Genomic DNA, 12,653 nt, shown 5'->3' with positions numbered 1-12,653 from the left:
TTTCGTAACCATTTTCACGGAGATAGATAGAGAGAGAGAGAGAGAGAGAGAGAGAGAGAGAGAGAGAGAGAGAGAGAGAGAGAGAGAGAGAGAGAGAGAGAGAGAGAGGAAATAATAACGACAATAACAAACGAGGAAGAGAGGAAAAGGCAGCTGCACCATCCAAGTAATCTCATTCCCACTGTTGTCTTGCAGAGGGAGTCTGGAGAGGAATGAGTGGGCTGGAGGGGGAAGGGAGAAGGGGAGGGAGGGACTGGAGAAGCAAGAGGGGATGGAGAGGATGGAGGGACTGGATGAGCTGAAAGGGGGATGGGAAGGAGGAAGTGGAAGGGAGCTGTAGGGGATGGAAGGAGTAAAGGGACAGGAGAAGTCCACATTAACACAGCGTCTTTGGGATTCCGAGGCCAAATTGGGTGACCTGTTCCCCCGATTTCACCTTGGTGGGTCAGGGCGCGCTCAGCCAGGCAGTGAAGCCGCTAATGTAACGATGGGGAGTGAATGCAACAAGCGAGTGTGACGAGCAAACCAGTACAGCCTCTCCGCCGTCCTCGCTGCCGCCGCCTTAGTTGAATTTCCAAGCCAAGTATTCGCCTGTTCACGAGTTAATTTGATCAGCATGTGAAGTGGTAGTGATTCCCAGTGTTCCTACCTGTTGTGTGGCGGAAAGGCGTCGTTGCCAGAACCTTCAACTTCCACTTCCTGTTTCTCCTTTCTCCTACTTTTCTACTAACTTTTTAACTTCTTTATTTTCCTACTACATATCTGCCTTTCTAGAACTTGCACCTTTATCCATCAACACAGCACTTCCATATCTGCACACTCCTATTCTTTCACCTATTTACACCTTTGTACCTTCTCACCTACACACCTGTGCACACCTACACCAATATATCCCTATATTTCCGCATCACCACGCCTTTGCATCTACACACACCCACTTTTTCTATATCTGCACACACACACACACACACACCTTCATTCTACACCGCGTTTTTTCATCTACACACCTGTACAACCATACACCATAACCTACACAGAACGTTTCCTTTGGCGCAAGTAAATAATAATATAATTTTCCTTTCCTTCTTTTACCTACACCTAAATAGTTTTCCTCCTTGCCTTGTTAATTTTAAGATACGTAATAATTTTTTGCTTCTTAACGCACCGCACAACAAAACACCGCTCTTATTTACCAGCGTCTTTCTATTTTCACTCGAGTTCGGGAGGAGAAAAGCGAAAGGAATGAATGGATATTTGACCGTTATCATCAGATCATGAAGCTCGTGAAGACGGAAATGGAAATGCAAGCCTCCCAGGAAGCAGCGACCTCACCTGCACCACCTTGCCGCGCTGTGAAGGGAGGGAACCTATAAATTGCGCCCAAACATTGAGAAGAAAGGTCTTGGATTATTTTCCCTTCCACTTTTATTATTCCTCTCAAGATTGCGAGGATATAAGGAAATTTTATTTTGTTATATGTATTACCAAGTTTCTTTTTTTTTTTGTGTGTGTGTGTGTATATATATTTAAGTTTTTTTTTTTAGTGTTCGTGTTTCTTACGCACATCATTTTATTTTTTCCCTTATCAATATCCTTCTCTAATTTAGTATAATGAAAGTAGGTTTTGTCTTTCTGTCTTATACATTCTTCTGAAATTTACTCTAATGAAAGAAGGTTTTCTTTTTCTGCTTCCTATTTACTATTAAGAATAGATATATTTTCTGCTTCTTTTTGTGGCCAGTAATGTTCTGGGTCTCATTTCCGCTAATGTATGTGCATCCTAATGACCACGAGAATTGTTAGTCGCCCACACGAGATTCGTCTACCACTCTTATTGCCTCAAATCCTTCCCGTTCTCGCTCCTCCGTTGATCCCGAGGCTCGCTCACGCCTCTCCTCTCCTCTCCCCCTTGACTCCTCTTACAAGGCCACCCCCTATTCCCTATCCCCTATCCCTCTAACTCCTCCCAGCCGCCAGGTGTTCTCAGGTGTCCCCGCCATAAGCGCCTTGGCAACCTCTCCTCGTTTCTAAGGAAAACACTTACCCGCCTCCCTCCGCCGTTGACTTCCCCTCCTCTTGGCCTTTATTGTTCTTACTGTTACGACGTAAATTGTGAGTCTTGCTAAGAATAGTGTAATTTTTTAGTGTGTTGAAGAAGTAACCATTTGTCGTTTCCTGATCCGTAACGTGATTACTATCACTGACGATTTTAGTATTACCAACATCGTAAAATATTGCCATGTCATTTTCACTCTATTCATATTTTTGCATGATGTATATGTGCATGACACACCAATATTTCAGCATTACCTCATGATTCTATTTTGTCTCTGATTACTATTAATTTGATGAGCTAGCTTATGAATCTGTAGAGAAGGCCCCTGTACAGAGTTAACAGCTGGAAGGATGAGAAAAACTGGCGGAGACGTCTCAAAACGCCTAACTTCATAGAAGTTAGGTATAGAGATGAGATGTGAAGTTTCCAGTTTAGATTATAAGTAATCTGAACGGGAAACTTCACATCTCATCTCTAGCTAAAACAGCTTCTTTGAAGTTAGGTGTTCTGAGACGTCTCCGCCAGTTTTTCTCACCCTTCCAGCTGCTAACTCTGTACAGGGTCCTTATCCGTCCATGTATGGAGTATGCTTCACATGGGCTGAGGGGAGGAGTTCCCAGTCATACCGCTCTTCTAGACAGGGTGGAGTCAAAAGCTTTTCCTCTCAACTCATCTATCTATCTATCTATCTATCTATCTATCTATCTATCTATCTATCTATCTATCTATCTATCTATCTATCTATATATATATATATATATATATATATATATATATATATATATATATATATATATATATATATATATATATATATATATATATATATATATATATAATTTTCAATACCGAATGATCATGCATATACAGAGAGAGAGAGAGAGAGAGAGAGAGAGAGAGAGAGAGAGAGAGAGAGAGAGAGAGAGAGAGAGAGCAATGCGAAGCTACCCCGTATCCATATAGGAAGCACCACAGCGGCACCCAGACCAGCTCACCCCGCGCAACACAATGCAACACGGCGGTCCTCACAATACACATTCCATACATCACTGCCCTGAGTCGTAGCCTCTCCCTTACGCACAATGCACCAGCTCCACCGTGTCTCCATCACGCCTCCACGCAGCGCAGCCATTCCATATGCACCTAATTACCGTGGTATCAGATTTTGCTCATGGAATTTCAGCGGGATTTATCAGACTCGACACACTGCACGCTACTTTGGATTCCTGTGTCATTTAGATGGTAAAGGGCGTTATGTTAACACTAGTAACAAGGAATAATAGAACCAAGATACATGTTTAATTTTGTGGGTCATTTTTAGATGGTAAATGAGGAAAACCAACGCTCTGTTTTCCTCCAAAGTTCGGTCATGAATTAAAAACGTCTGGCCTGTTCTAATACGCCCTCCCGGCTTGACTACGCGACGTGAAATTATGCAAACCAGAGCGCTACGTATTGCAGATGGGAGCCTGGCGGAATGGAGCAGCGCTGAGCCTTATTGTTGTTACGAAACATCAAGCCACACGAGAGGGAGGTGGAGGTCGTGAGCTGCCCACCGCCGCCGCCCTCTACCGGCCACCGTGCGGTCACTGACGTTCGCACAGAGGCAGCATAGAGAGACGTTCCTCCCTTAGACACCACAAAGCCCATTGCTCGGCCTGCACATTGCTAGTCGCTGATAGGGCTCTCTCTCTCTCTCTCTCTCTCTCTCTCTCTCTCTCTCTCTCTCTCTCTCTCTCTCTCTCTCTCTCTCTCTCTCTCTCTCTCTGGAAATTGTCACTAATAACCATCCTAGCTTGTGTATTTTTTCTTCGTCCAGGTCGAGATATTTTTCTTTAATGACATTTTCATTTACTGTGGACTTACTTTCATAATTTTTTTGCATTCCAATATTTTTTTTTCCACATGTAACATTTCCTTAATCCAATTTTATTATTTTTCCTGAAGTTTGCGTCCACGTGAAGCGGATTTATTAACGATGTCAAAAATGTGTGATTATTCTTATTTTTTTTCTTGAATGAGAATGAATACGTTTTAATCCTTTAGTGGAACTGGTGCAGATTGCCTCGGGTTGCGGGAGTGCACTGGGTGGAGATACACTGGAAGAAAGCGAGACTATGTATCTGTAAATGTGGAGGTTGTGGAGGGCAGTGTGATGATTGGCAGACGAGGGAAATAGGAGAAAATACATGAAATTAGAACATAAAAGAATTCAAGAAAGTAAGGGAAGGTGCAAGAAGCCATCAGGCCTAGACATGGCTCTCCCTGTATGGACCATAGGTTGTAAAAATGTAGGCAACTTAGGCCAGTGCAAAGATAGGCAAGGGTTAGAAACAGGAAAAGGAGAAAAAAAGACATGGAGAAAAGTAAGTTATAAAAATATAGGCTCTTGAGGCCGGTACAAAGATAGTTAAGGGGTGGAAACAGGAAGAGGAGAAAAAGGACATGGAAATAAAAAAAAAAGTGAGCGAAAGGGGACAACTCAAGACAAGAAAAAATCTATCACTCTTACTTATTCTTTGGGTGAATATCACTAGGGGAAAGATCTCGCTCTGTGTCTTTATTACTGTCGCGCCGAATTGTGTGTCTTCATCAGCGTTCAATGCCGAGCTGGTCTTTGTGTGCCGCAGGAACACTCGGCTTCTCTGATTAACACCGAGGGCAGCTGATGCGAGATAGACGAGGTGGTGGCGGGTCCTCCTCGCTGTCCCCACCAGGCAGGCCAGCGAGCGTCGATTTGGCTTGTTGATATCTGTTCCTCTCCATCTCTCTGTACATACTGTTGCCTTCCATCCCCGTCCTCTCTCTCTCTCTCTCTCTCTCTCTCTCTCTCTCTCTCTCTCTCTCTCTCTCTCTCTCTCTCTCTCTCTCTCTCTCTCTCTCTCTCTCTCTCCTCCTTTTTTTCCTTCAGTTTACTAGGTTACTTGCATATATATATATATATATATATATATATATATATATATATATATATATATATATATATATATATATATATATATATATATATATATATATATATATATATATATATATATATATATATATATACATATATATACATATATATATATCGTTCTCGTTCTCGTTCTGCTGTTGCCCAATTTGTTTGCTCTTCATCATCGTCCTTCCTCTCGTTTATCTCACGTTTTAATTTTTGTTCCTAGCATTTTCCTCTTCGTCCTTTTTTCCTTTCACTTTCCTTACTTGCGTCTTCGTCTGTTCTGGTTCCTGTTTTTCGCACCCTTTTCTCTTCCTATTTTTACTCACTAACGTCATTGTCCTATTCTTGTTCTTGTTATCTCTCCTGTTCCTTTCCACACTAGCGTTATCGCTCTTATTTTTCTCCTCTTCGTACTTCCTCCCTTTCCTCATTCTCCCTCTTTGAATTTTTTATATATCATGAAATCAAAGGAGGAAGAGCAGCGATATCAATCACTGAAACTCACCCCGTTCCGCCCACCATCAAATGCCATCCGATCATCATATCTGACCCCCGCTGGTTCCTCTAATTACACATTTACCGCGGCCTCAGGTGAGCGTCCACTGCGCCACAGGTGATACAGTTAAAGGATTTGGAACGACGTTGTTAGGTAGGATAGGAGTAGTGAACGTAAAGGAAAACACAAACATACGTGAATGATAACTAATGAAAAAAAAAAGATAATTACTCACTGAATAAGAGTACGTGTTTATTCTTTTCTCTTATCTTTAATTTTTCATTACGTGTTTCTATGATGTAGTCTTCATGTGTCAGTCTTCATGTTCTTTTTTTTTGACAAAGTTTTAAAAGGTTTTATTTTAATTCTTGGTCTTAATTCGTGATTTTGATTTTGTATTCGACCCAAAAAAATATATATTAGAGGTGAATATAATAATGTACGTTCTTGTCAGTAATAAACTATGAACATAATCACACACACACACACACACACACACACACACACACACACACACACACACACACACACACACACACACACACACACACACACACACACAGGGAGGCAAACAGAAACCATATTAATGTACGTATAAGTTGGCTATCAATATACTGAATAGTCCCCAATCACGGCCCAGTTGGAGGAAGGGAGATGGGGAGGAGAGGGCGGAGGCAGAGACGAAGAAGCCACATGAAAACTAGCAGGCCAATTGGGTTATTTGCTCTTGTTTGTTATGAATTACTGAATCCCTTACGTGGAAGAGCAATCAGATTACACACACACACACACACACACACACACACACACACACACACACACACACACACACACACACACACACACACACACACACTGAGGATATGATTCGGATGGAACTTTCGCGAGCTTGATGAAAAGTCGAATTAAGCTGAAATTACAGATTCATTATATTCATGAGTGAAGAGGAGAGAACGAGATGGGGATGGAGCAAAACAGGAGGAGGAGGAGGAGGAGGGGGAGGAGGAAGTGGAGCTGGAGGTGGAGGAGGAGGAGGAGGATGTGGTAATAGATGAGGTGGAAGAGCAGGACTAGGAAGAGTTAAGAGGAGGAGGAGTAGGAGGTAAGAAGAAGAAAGAAAGAAGAAAAGAAGAAAAGAAGAAAAAGAAGAGAAAGAAAAAAAGAAAAAGGAGAGGAAGAAGAAAAGAAGGCAAAGAAGATGAAGAAAAAGAGAAGAAAATAGAAAAAAAGAAAAGGAAAGGAGAAGAAAAGAAGCAGAAGCACAAGAAGAAGAAGAAGAAGAAGAAAAAAAAAAGAAGAAGAAGAGAGAATAAGAAGAACCAGGAACAAAAGAAGAGAACACGGAGAGAAGAAAAGACGAGACAAGAGGTGACTGCATCTGTCATTTTTCTGATCCTTATACCCCACCCCCGCACTCTCTCTCTCTCTCTCTCTCTCTCTCTCTCTCTCTCTCTCTCTCTCTCTCTCTCTCTCTCTCTCTCTCTCTCTCTCTCTCTCTCTCTCTCTCTCTCTCTCTCTCTCTCTCTCTCTCTCTCTCTCTCTCTGCAAAGCCTGGGGACGAAATGTTTGCCCTGCGTGATTGTGTCAAGACTTTGCTGGATAGACGACGGAGGAGGAATAAGTAAAAGAATAAGGCAAATACATTGAGTGATAAGATGTGGCAAGGCGGAAAAGTAATAATAGGAGAAATATAAGAATCTGATAACAGGGAAGATGGAGGAAGAGGTCGAGGAAGAGGAGATAAGAGTAAGTGAAGGATGAGTGAGAAGTCTTAGAATAGAAGAAGGATGAGGAACAAGAGGATAAACTTGAATTAGAAATGATAAATAGGAAAAGGAAGTGAAAGTATTGAAATATAATGATATCAACTTCAGTAATCTTTTGGTGAGATGGAGGACGAGGAGGAAGTGGAGGAAGAGTAGATAAGAGAGAATGAAGGATGAAGGAGAGGTTGTAAGAATAGGAGGAGGAAGAGGAGGAGGAAATTAGAGAGAATGAAGAATGAGGAAGAAGTGTAGGAACAGGAGGAGGAGGAGGAGGAACAGAAGAAACTTAAAATAATGTACTGAAAAGAAACGAGTATAATGTTGATATATAAAGAAATAACTGACCTGGGTAACCATTTCTGTAGATTTTTACTTCTAATACCCCCCAAAAATAATAAATAAATAAATAAATAACAAGGCATTTCTCAGCCCATCCTTCCCCCAAAACACAGCTGGAGGGGGAAGCATTTCTCTGTTGGAAAAAGCTGACGTAAATTTTACAGAACACCAAAGTAATTACGTTTCGCACATATGTAAGTGATGTAACTCACTTTAGCTAACTAACTCACCGCACTAGGTAGAATATTTTCACAGCACGAGTAATGGAAGGGTTAGGACACACTATAGGCAGGGCGATGAGCTGGAGCTGTGTGTGTGTGTGTGTGTGTGTGTGTGTGTGTGTGTGTGTGTGTGAAAGCGTTGTGATGTGGGGATATTATGGAGATGAGCCCTTCTTTCGGACTCCCTTCTGGAATGAAAACGATAATTACGCGGTGTACCCAAATCTGTCATGGGGTGAATGGATCGTGTTTTGCATTAACCAGCTCAGTATCAGGCGGGGATGGGATTTTGAAACTTAATATAATCATGGCGGACTGTTTTCTGCTGTTACTTTTTTGGGGAGAGGTGTTGGGAGATGTTTTTTTTTTTTGTGTGTGTTTTTTTATTTTCCTATTTATTTTCTTCTTTTACGCTCATTTTTTTCTTTTTTCTCTCATTTTCAAACCTAATATAATCATGGCGGACTGTTTTTGCTGTTATTTTTTAGGGGAGAGGTGTTGGGAGATGTTTTTTTTTGTTTTTCCTTTTTTTTCTTTTCCTTTTTCTTTTCTTTTACGCTCATTTTTTTATTTTTTCCCTAATTCTTTCTTTCTTTCTTTTACACTCTTTTTTTCTCTTGTCCATTTTACCGGGCTTCCCACCACTAAAAATAAAAATAGTGGATGAAGAGATATAGATAGTCTTTTTTTTTTTTCCTTTTATCTCTTGGCAATATAGAAAAAATCCTTCCTGTAATGATATCCAGAACTGTAGTAACCTGATACCACGGTACTTGTTTATCTCGCCCCGTGCATGAGGAGCTTGTTCCTGCGAGTGGCAATACGAGTCGAGAAACATCATCATCATCTATTAAGTGTTTTGTTGCCTTGCCTGGACGGTGATTCCTTTGCTGCAATCGATTGTTACGTGTCACATTACTTTTGTTCTTGGAGAATTTAATGATGCGTGTTTCTGGAGAAGTATCTTTAATGCTTCCTCGTAATTTGCTTTTCTCGGACATTTTGAAAAGTTTGGAGACCTTTTCGTAAAGTTGTTGTTGTTTTTTTTTTTTTGGGGGGGAGATTAGTTCCGAAACTGGTTGTGTATCGTATTGCTGTACTTTGACACACACACACACACACACACACACACACACACACACACACACAAAATCCAAGTCTTTTTTTCTTCCTCTTCCTTTCTCCGTCTCGCCTCCCCTTTCTTTGCCCTTGTGTCCCTCCTTCGCAGTTGATAGGCAATTATTTCTCCATCTCATGTTTCATTATTGAGGACACAAGAGGTTTGGGGAGCAGCGACAGGAAACAGGGGTTTGTGAGGACTCCGAGGTGTGGAAAGTTGAGAAGAAAAATGTTGTTTGAAGTACGGGGTGTGGTGAGCGAGACAGAGAGAGAGAGAGAGAGAGAGAGAGAGAGAGAGAGAGAGAGAGAGAGAGAGAGAGAGAGAGAGAGAGAGAGAGAGAGAGTTAGGACGCATTACATTACATGAATGTTCTTTACGGCATAGTAAAAGGGTAAGGAGGAAGAGGAGATGACGATAGCAACGGCATGTGAGTAGGGCGTGTGAACAGGTGTGTGACAGGCGTGTGACAGGTGTACCCAACGTGTTTCCCTGCTATTTTTCCCTTCTCTTTTTTTTTTTTTATCCTTCCTTATTTGTTTGCTTTACCATTAACCTCCCTATTATCACCTTGGTTTACTTCACTTTCTTCCTAACACTCTTTTCTCTTTTGTTCAATTCCTTCTTCATCTCTCATTTTCTCTATTTCTCTGTTTGTTTACCTTCTTCCCATTTACCTACCTGTTATTATCCTTGTTCGCTTTGTTTGCGTTCTAACACCTATATTTTTATTTCATTCTTTCTTCATCTCTCCTTTTCTTCTTATATTTGTTTTCCATCCTATTTGCTTTATTTGCTTCGTAACATTTATTCTTTTCTTTAATTTCTTCATTTTGTTATATTTTTTAATCTCTTTCGTTCTCAGTATGATCGTTCCTGCAACTCTTCCTGTTATTTTATAATGTCTCGGTAACGCGATTCGCAATGTCTCCTAAAAAAGAAGACCGTTTTTTTTTCCCCATGCTAATGAGGAAAAAACTATAAAGTTAATCTTTTTTTTTCATCTTTCTTGTAAATTCCCTCACTACTCTTCCTCATTGCCAATCTTCCTTTTAGTTTCGTACTTTCCTCCCTTCATATGCCCTCCTCCGCCTCTCTTCCTTTGAGATTTGTCCTTCCTTCACTCTCGCTGAAGACTGTAAATGAAAGAAAAATAATTGGCAGAGACAAGAAAAAGGCATGAGGAAATAAACAAAAAACAAGAAAACGACTAAACATTGACACATTAACACTAAAACATTAAACAACACAGGTAAGGAAGAACACCAGGGGGACAAGAAAATACACGAGGAAGTAAAGCAAAGAACGATTACATTGATTCAGATAACGCACAATAGCACAGATGACGAGGAATACCTGGAAAATAGGATAGGAAAACAGAGTGGTCAGTTTTCACTTCCTATCGCCATGAGCTAGTGTGGACTTGACAGAGGTTCCCGCGAGGCTGCCGGTGAAATGACGGTGAGTTTGTGGGATAGAGGGACTTTGGTTGGAGAGAGAGAGAGGTGGTGGGGTTTGTTGGAGGGACGTGGCAGCTGTATACAAAGGCATCGACCCGGTAGTATACTTACTGATACACGTCCTGTCAGCGTGTAGTTTGATTTTTTTATTTTATTTATTTTCATGTGTCTATGCTTTGTTCTGTTTGTGTGTATATGTTTGTTTTTCTGTCTATATTTTGTCTGTCTTTCTTATTCATTTATTGTATCTTTCTCTTTGTCTGTACGCAGGTCTTTGTGTGTGTGTGTGTGTGTGTGTGTGTGTGTGTGTGTGTGTGTGTACACGTCTGTGTCTGTATCTATCTGTGTGTGTGTGTGTGTGTGTGTGTGTGTGTGTGTGTGTGTACACGTCTGTGTCTGTATCTATCTGTGTGTGTGTGTGTGTGTGTGTGTGTGTGTGTGTGTGTGTGTGTGTGTGTGTGTGGATCTCTCTCTCTCTCTCTCTCTCTCTCTCTCTCTCTCTCTCTCTCTCTCTCTCTCTCTCTCTCTCTCTCTCTCTCTCTCTCTCTCTCTCTCTCTCTCTCTCTCTCTCTCTCTCGTTTTTTTTACTTACGTTTATTGGTTCTGGAATTCTGTCACATTCCACAGATTGCCGCGCTACTCACCCACCACCGCGTTCCCTCCTCCGAACCTTTTCTCGCCTAAAAATCTAAAGGACACTTCCATATCGTTAGGAAAGAGCTTGCCCTTTGCGTTTCAATTAAATATCCATTTTCCTTCACAACTCTCGTCACTGTTAAGTCACCTGTTGGAAATAAAAGTAAAATACAGACCGGCGTGTAAATTCCTTTCTTAATTTCGTGTTCTCGAAACTTTCCACTTCACACAAGCAATTTATAAAGACCTCGCAGAGATGATTAGTCTGGTTTTAATAACGTTTTCTCTTATTGATGATGTAGAATACTTGTTAAACTTTCAGTGTAGTCATGAAAACACTGGAAAACCTTGACAACTTTCTCTAAAAGACCATGAAATAGAACAGGAGTAATACGCTGGTGTGTTTGAGAATACGAACCCTAGTCTATTACATGTAGTGATGGTCAAAAGTAGAGGAACCTAACACACTCACATCCACTCTGTTTGGCATTTTCGCTCCACCTCAAATCCTCTGGTTTGTTGAGAGCCTATCAATGGTAAGATTTTAGAGGATGTTATGATATAGATTTATTTTTTCAGAGTAAGATAATACATATTGTTTTGTATGTCCTTATACGTATATTGGAATCGTAAAAGAAAACTACTAAAAGTTGTAAAATAGTGCACTTATATAGTTAAACTAGTATCATCGAAATTTATACACATTAAAAAGAAGACGAAACGTAGAACAATGGTAGAGAAGTGAACGCAGAAGACTACCTGACTCGTGGCCAGGAGAGTGCACCCAGAATAGTGATTGCTTGTTGCTGTGTGACGTCGAGGGAAGGTCATGTGTGATGCGTGAATTATGAAATTACACGTGAATACTTTATCATGATTGGCACTTACTTGTATACCTCCTGCCAGCCTTGTGTGTGTTGGTGTGTGTGTGTGGATGTGGTTGTGGTTGTGGTTGTGGTCGTGTACAACCTGGGGGAGTAAAATAATAATAAGAATCATTAATATAAGTTTTTCCCGCCCTGCGCAAATCTATTTCCTTGATGGATGTACGTACTGGGTAACACAATGCTAGGGAAGGTATGGTGGCTGGAACTTTTTTTTTTACCTTCACAATACTGCCATTCCATCACGGGGGAAAGAGAGAGAGAGAGAGAGAGAGAGAGAGAGAGAGAGAGAGAGAGAGAGAGAGAGAGAGAGAGAGAGAGAGAGAGAGAGAGAGAGAGAGAGAGAGAGAGAGAGAGAGAGAGAGAGAGAGAGAGAGGCGGGCTTGATGGAAAGGGCAGCTATTGATTGTATTGACGAGAGGAAGTAAAGAAGTCGTGGCCGGATCACTGATAGGCAGAGGTGATGGTGGTCGTGGTGGCTAGTAGTAATAGTAGTGTTAGTGGTGGTGGTGGTAGAAGTAGTAGTAGTAGTAGTAGTAGTAGTAGCAGCAGTAGCAATAACAAAAACAATAACAGCAGCAGTAATAGTTATCATAACAGTAGTAGTGGTAGTGCTGGTAGTGGAAGTTGCAGTTGTTGCTGAAGTAGAAGGTATCAATAAAATATCAATACATATCACTAGAGTATCAATAGAAATAGTAACAGCCGTGATATTAACAGACTTGGAAGCTGTT

The 12,653-nt window shown here is 41.0% G+C and overlaps 1 protein-coding gene across 1 annotated transcript in view; it reads left to right on the top strand.

Moving 5' to 3' along the window:
• LOC135101960 (potassium channel subfamily T member 2-like) overlaps positions 1–12,653 on the top strand; it is a 523,352-nt gene that overhangs the window by 67,988 nt on the left and 442,711 nt on the right.

This window comes from Scylla paramamosain, chromosome 7, assembly GCF_035594125.1.
Source record: "Scylla paramamosain isolate STU-SP2022 chromosome 7, ASM3559412v1, whole genome shotgun sequence".
Classification (NCBI taxonomy): Eukaryota; Metazoa; Arthropoda; class Malacostraca; order Decapoda; family Portunidae; genus Scylla; species Scylla paramamosain.
Note: the sequence above shows the minus strand (reverse complement) of the source record. Positions and strands in the feature narration are given on the sequence as shown.